Raw genomic sequence first — 7,500 nt, forward strand, 5'->3', positions numbered from 1 at the left:
TTTTCGACGCGACACCGCTGGAAAGGGGCAGGGCTGTGTCTGAGAAGCTGGGGCACATGGCCTCCCCACGACAGGGAGGTTGGCACCGGGTTCAACTTTTCAATTCGTGCAACAAAAACCGGTAACCGACAAATACAAAGCATACACACACACACACCGCGCGTGTGCCCTTGCTCTGGTGCTAGAGAAATCGAGTGCTCGAGCTGGCCGGAACGGGACGCCCCGCTCCGGAGCTTCACAATCGGACCACTGCGGTAGCGACCAGTGGGACGTCTCGGCCTCACACGAACAGCACAGAGATCAGCACACAGGAGACGGCGCACAACGAGTAATCTACCTAGCACGCCGCCGACCAAGTGGCCAAACTCTCGAGAGGAATGTCCGTCTGACACAAGGGACAGAAACGGGAGGTAACCGCTGAGCCTGAAACACCAGCAAATAAATGCTAGCCCGCCTGGGCCCTCCAACGTCGGACAGTCCTCGCCGTATCGATCGAGTGACCTGGGCACGCACTTTTTTTTCCTTTCACACAGTGTGGGGTTGGCGGCGGCGGGGGGGGGGGGAGAAAGCATGCAACTTGGTTGACGTCGCCTGGTCAACTCGCATCGGTTTTCCGTCCCCATCACTGTAAGGAGCAACCGCGACCAGCGTAGCCAAACAGGTCGACCAAAGCTTTCGGCGCTCGCACGGAGAGGTGATGCCAGCCGGCGTGCGTCGCCTAACTTGGACAAAATTCTGGGCACGCACTTTTCGTTTGAGACTAGGACATACATGTAGTGCAACCCAAGGAAACCAGGCGACGCCGCCACAATCTGCGCCTGACAGACAAAGATAACCGTTCACAAGGAGCCTTGTTATTTCGCACCAAGTCTTTTGCGGGCATAGTTTCTTTCTTTGACATGTATATCTGTATGAAGGTCGGCTTTGCTCTGCCATCGCAGCCTCCCTTCTTTGCTTTTCTCACTGTACCAACAGACATGTCATAGACTTTGGTTTTTTTTTCATTAATTCTTTTCCTGTGGGTGTGGTGTGCCTCCGCACCCCCCAATCTGTTCCAAGGCCTTGTTTTCTCTCGCTCGCCAAAACACTTTGTCTGTTTTCACAGCCAGTCTACCGGCCTAGACCCAACTGTGCGATATTTCAGAGCCGGCAACAGAGCATGGAAAGTCCGCCAGATTTACCCTTAAATGCTCATAAATGACTTCCAGGCACTCTTCGGAAGGTCTTTTATTTCAAAAGAAGGTCCTTCCTTGAGGGAGCACTTCTTCGGCCACTTTGCAAGTGCAACCGCTGCCAGCAAAAGTTCTGAAAATCGAGTTCCCGAAAATCTCCGGGTACCCCGCCAACCCCCAGCCACCCGAATCGCAAGTGTCAATTCGGCGGGTTGCCTGCCGGTAGTCCTTCCGAAAATGAGGCGCCAAATCGCCGCAACGGCCATTTTTCATTTCGGCATCGGGACTTCCGACGGCAACTGATTAACTAGCCCGGGGACTAGAGCGGCAGCAAATGCAACGTGCCCTCTTGGCGGGAGCAACTTGACCGCCCCCGTGGGGAAAGGTCAACTCGGGGCCCGGGAAAGTCGCCGAGTCCGACCCCATACACTTCCATGAGTTGGGGGTTTTGGCCTTCCCGGCCCAAGGCTCGCCTTATTTCGGCCTGCACTTTCGGAAAAGGGTGCATTCCTTTTGGTTAATGATTTCACCAGCCCGGGTCTTAGCCTCTGCCCCGACGGCTAAGTCTTTTGGTTAATGATTTCCTGCGGCTGGGACTACCCTTTCCCCCGCCCTGCAGGCACCCGGGTCGGGAGGCCGTCGGGGGCACTTTCCGGGGCAAATCCGGACCCTTACGCAAGGGAGAGTGCGCCCCCCGCCTCGGCCGGGGGTCAGGCTGCCGCCTATTAAGCCCGACAGAAAACCCGAAAAATGGACGAAAATGGGAAAAAATCCCCATCCGAAAAAGGCTTAAAAGTCGGTTGGGCGGCAGCTAGGGTCGGTCTCTGCAGACCTGGAGGCTCGGGTGGACTCTTGGAATAAACGTCCAAGTCCCGACTTGCCACCTCCTACTACTGTGCAGATACCCCGCCAACCCCCAGCCACCCGAATGACAAGCGTCCGATCAGCGGGACGAATTTGACAACTCTGGCCGGACCTCTGGAACTCCATCCCGGGTAACCGGGGCAAATTTTTCCGCTTGATCGCCCTTCCACTGGTTAACCATTTGCCCTTTCGGACTTAGTCTCTGGACATTATTCGACGGATTTTCTGGTTAACCATTTGCCCTTTCGGACTTAGTCTCTGGGCATTATTTTCGACTTTTTGGTTAATGATTTCATACTTTTTACTTACTTTTGCCCTTTTTGGTTAATGATTACTCTGCTTACTGGTTAACCATTTGCCCTTTCGGACTTAGTCTCTGGACATTATTTTCGAGTTTTTGGTTAATGATTTCACACTTTTAACATATTTTTGCGCTTTTTGGTTAATGATTACTCTGCTTACTGGTTAACCATTTGCCCTTTCGGACTTAGTCTCTGGACATTATTTTCGACTTTTTGGTTAATGATTTCACACTTTTTACTTACTTTTGCGATTTTTGGTTAATGATTTCACACTTTTAACATATTTTTGCGCTTTTTGGTTAATGATTACTCTGCTTACTGGTTAACCATTTGCCCTTTCGGACTTAGTCTCTGGAGATTATTTTCGACTTTTTGGTTAATGATTTCACACTTTTAACTTAATTTTGTGCTTTTTGGTTAATGATTTCACACTTTTTACTTACTTTTGCGATTTTTGGTTAATGATTACTCTGCTTACTGGTTAACCATTTGCCCTTTCGGACTTAGTCTCTGGACATTATTTTCGAGTTTTTGGTTAATGATTTCACACTTTTAACATATTTTTGCGCTTTTTGGTTAATGATTACTCTGCTTACTGGTTAACCATTTGCCCTTTCGGACTTAGTCTCTGGAGATTATTTTCGACTTTTTGGTTAATGATTTCACACTTTTTACTTACTTTTGCGCTTTTTGGTTACTGATTTCACACTTTTTACATATTTTTGCGCTTTTTGGTTAATGATTACTCTGCTTACTGGTTAATTATTTGCCCTTTCGGACTTAGTCTCTGCACATTATTTTCGAGTTTTTGGTTAATGATTTCACACTTTTAACATATTTTTGCGCTTTTTGGTTAATGATTACTCTGCTTACTGGTTAACCATTTGCCCTTTCGGACTTAGTCTCTGGAGATTATTTTCGAGTTTTTGGTTAATGATTTCACACTTTTTACTTACTTTTGCGCTTTTTGGTTACTGATTTCACACTTTTTACATATTTTTGCGCTTTTTGGTTAATGATTACTCTGCTTACTGGTTAATTATTTGCCCTTTCGGACTTAGTCTCTGCACATTATTTTCGAGTTTTTGGTTAATGATTTCACACTTTTAACATATTTTTGCGCTTTTTGGTTAATGATTACTCTGCTTACTGGTTAACCATTTGCCCTTTCGGACTTAGTCTCTGGAGATTATTTTCGACTTTTTGGTTAATGATTTCACACTTTTAACTTAATTTTGTGCTTTTTGGTTAATGATTTCACACTTTTTACTTACTTTTGCGATTTTTGGTTAATGATTACTCTGCTTACTGGTTAACCATTTGCCCTTTCGAACTTAGTCTCTGGACATTATTTTCGAGTTTTTGGTTAATGATTTCACACTTTTAACATATTTTTGCGCTTTTTGGTTAATGATTACTCTGCTTACTGGTTAATTATTTGCCCTTTCGGACTTAGTCTCTGCACATTATTTTCGAGTTTTTGGTTAATGATTTCACACTTTTAACATATTTTTGCGCTTTTTGGTTACTGATTTCATACTTTTTACTTACTTTTGCGCCTTTTGGTTAATGATTACTCTGCTTACTGGTTAACCATTTGCCCTTTCGGACTTAGTCTCTGGACATTATTTTCGAGTTTTTGGTTAATGATTTCACACTTTTTACTTACTTTTGCGATTTTTGGTTAATGATTACTCTGCTTACTGGTTAACCATTTGCCCTTTCGGACTTAGTCTCTGGACATTATTTTCGGGTTTTTGGTTAATGATTTCACACTTTTTACTTACTTTTGCGATTTTTGGTTAATGATTACTCTGCTTACTGGTTAACCATTTGCCCTTTCGGACTTAGTCTCTGGACATTGTTTTCGACATTTTGGTTAATGATTTCACACTTTTAACTTAATTTTGTGCTTTTTGGTTAATGATTTCATACTTTTTACTTACTTTTGCGATTTTTGGTTAATGATTTCATACTTTTTACTTACTTTTGCGATTTTTGGTTAATGATTTCATACTTTTTACTTACTTTTGCCCTTTTTGGTTAATGATTTCATACTTTTTACTTACTTTTGCGATTTTTGGTTCATGATTACTCTGCTTACTGGTTAACCATTTGCCCTTTCGGACTTGGTCTCTGGACATTATTTTCGACTTTTTGGTTAATGATTTCACACTTTTAACTTAATTTTGTGCTTTTTGGTTAATGATTTCATACTTTTTACTTACTTTTGCCCTTTTTGGTTAATGATTACTCTGCTTACTGGTTAACCATTTGCCCTTTCGGACTTAGTCTCTGCACATTATTTTCGAGTTTTTGGTTAATGATTTCACACTTTTAACATATTTTTGCGATTTTTGGTTAATGATTACTCTGCTTACTGGTTAACCATTTGCCCTTTCGGACTTAGTCTCTGGAGATTATTTTCGACTTTTTGGTTAATGATTTCACACTTTTAACTTAATTTTGTGCTTTTTGGTTAATGATTTCACACTTTTTACTTACTTTTGCGATTTTTGGTTAATGATTACTCTGCTTACTGGTTAACCATTTGCCCTTTCGAACTTAGTCTCTGGACATTATTTTCGAGTTTTTGGTTAATGATTTCACACTTTTAACATATTTTTGCGCTTTTTGGTTAATGATTACTCTGCTTACTGGTTAATTATTTGCCCTTTCGGACTTAGTCTCTGCACATTATTTTCGAGTTTTTGGTTAATGATTTCACACTTTTAACATATTTTTGCGCTTTTTGGTTACTGATTTCATACTTTTTACTTACTTTTGCGCCTTTTGGTTAATGATTACTCTGCTTACTGGTTAACCATTTGCCCTTTCGGACTTAGTCTCTGGACATTATTTTCGAGTTTTTGGTTAATGATTTCACACTTTTTACTTACTTTTGCGATTTTTGGTTAATGATTACTCTGCTTACTGGTTAACCATTTGCCCTTTCGGACTTAGTCTCTGGACATTATTTTCGGGTTTTTGGTTAATGATTTCACACTTTTTACTTACTTTTGCGATTTTTGGTTAATGATTACTCTGCTTACTGGTTAACCATTTGCCCTTTCGGACTTAGTCTCTGGACATTGTTTTCGACATTTTGGTTAATGATTTCACACTTTTAACTTAATTTTGTGCTTTTTGGTTAATGATTTCATACTTTTTACTTACTTTTGCGATTTTTGGTTAATGATTTCATACTTTTTACTTACTTTTGCGATTTTTGGTTAATGATTTCATACTTTTTACTTACTTTTGCCCTTTTTGGTTAATGATTTCATACTTTTTACTTACTTTTGCGATTTTTGGTTCATGATTACTCTGCTTACTGGTTAACCATTTGCCCTTTCGGACTTGGTCTCTGGACATTATTTTCGACTTTTTGGTTAATGATTTCACACTTTTAACTTAATTTTGTGCTTTTTGGTTAATGATTTCATACTTTTTACTTACTTTTGCCCTTTTTGGTTAATGATTACTCTGCTTACTGGTTAACCATTTGCCCTTTCGGACTTAGTCTCTGCACATTATTTTCGAGTTTTTGGTTAATGATTTCACACTTTTAACATATTTTTGCGATTTTTGGTTAATGATTACTCTGCTTACTGGTTAACCATTTGCCCTTTCGGACTTAGTCTCTGGAGATTATTTTCGACTTTTTGGTTAATGATTTCACACTTTTAACATATTTTTGCGCTTTTTGGTTACTGATTTCATACTTTTTACTTACTTTTGCGCCTTTTGGTTAATGATTACTCTGCTTACTGGTTAACCATTTGCCCTTTCGGACTTAGTCTCTGGAGATTATTTTCGAGTTTTTGGTTAATGATTTCACACTTTTTACTTACTTTTGCGATTTTTGGTTAATGATTACTCTGCTTACTGGTTAACCATTTGCCCTTTCGGACTTAGTCTCTGGAGATTATTTTCGAGTTTTTGGTTAATGATTTCACACTTTTTACTTACTTTTGCGATTTTTGGTTAATGATTACTCTGCTTACTGGTTAACCATTTGCCCTTTCGGACTTAGTCTCTGCACATTATTTTCGAGTTTTTGGTTAATGATTTCACACTTTTAACATATTTTTGCGCTTTTTGGTTAATGATTACTCTGCTTACTGGTTAACCATTTGCCCTTTTGGACTTAGTCTCTGGACATTATTTTCGAGTTTTTGGTTAATGATTTCACACTTTTTACTTACTTTTGCGATTTTTGGTTAATGATTTCACACTTTTTACTTACTTTTGCGATTTTTGGTTAATGATTACTCTGCTTACTGGTTAACCATTTGCCCTTTCGGACTTAGTCTCTGGAGATTATTTTCGAGTTTTTGGTTAATGATTTCACACTTTTTACTTACTTTTGCGATTTTTGGTTAATGATTTCACACTTTTTACTTACTTTTGCGATTTTTGGTTAATGATGACTCTGCTTACTGGTTAACCATTTGCCCTTTCGGACTTAGTCTCTGCACATTATTTTCGAGTTTTTGGTTAATGATTTCACACTTTTTACTTACTTTTGCGATTTTTGGTTAATGATTTCATACTTTTTACTTACTTTTGCGATTTTTGGTTAATGATTACTCTGCTTACTGGTTAACCATTTGCCCTTTCGGACTTGGTCTCTGGACATTATTTTCGAGTTTTTGGTTAATGATTTCACACTTTTAACATAATTTTGCGCTTTTTGGTTAATGATTACTCTGCTTGCTTGTTACTGATTTCCCCTTTCGGACTTGATCTCTGGCCGTTCTTTTCGACCTTTTTGGATAAGGTTTCCACACTCTGAAATTATTTTGGGCTCACTGATTAGGCGAGATCAAGGGGGCATGCCTGGGCACTTTGGGCTCAGTTTGGGAAGGCGGCGTCCGTGTGCTCCTCCGCCCTTCCCGCACTTGCGGCTAGGTTTGCCAAACTGCGCTGACCCGCAGCCCTGCCTTTTTGCCCACGGCACGGAACGACTCAAGTCTGGCTCCGTTCCAGGCCGTTGCCTCCGGCTGCCCGCCGTCCGGCCGGCCTGGGACGTACCCCGGCTGACGGCGCCGGAGGCCCTCTAGCAGCCACCGGTGCCGCGGGCCAATGGGTCCGGGCGTTCCGGAGCTATCGGTGGGGAAGTGCTCTCCCCTTTTCCTGACGCCGTTCGCCCGAGCAGA

This window comes from Heterodontus francisci, unplaced genomic scaffold (assembly GCF_036365525.1).
Source record: "Heterodontus francisci isolate sHetFra1 unplaced genomic scaffold, sHetFra1.hap1 HAP1_SCAFFOLD_1101, whole genome shotgun sequence".
Classification (NCBI taxonomy): Eukaryota; Metazoa; Chordata; class Chondrichthyes; order Heterodontiformes; family Heterodontidae; genus Heterodontus; species Heterodontus francisci.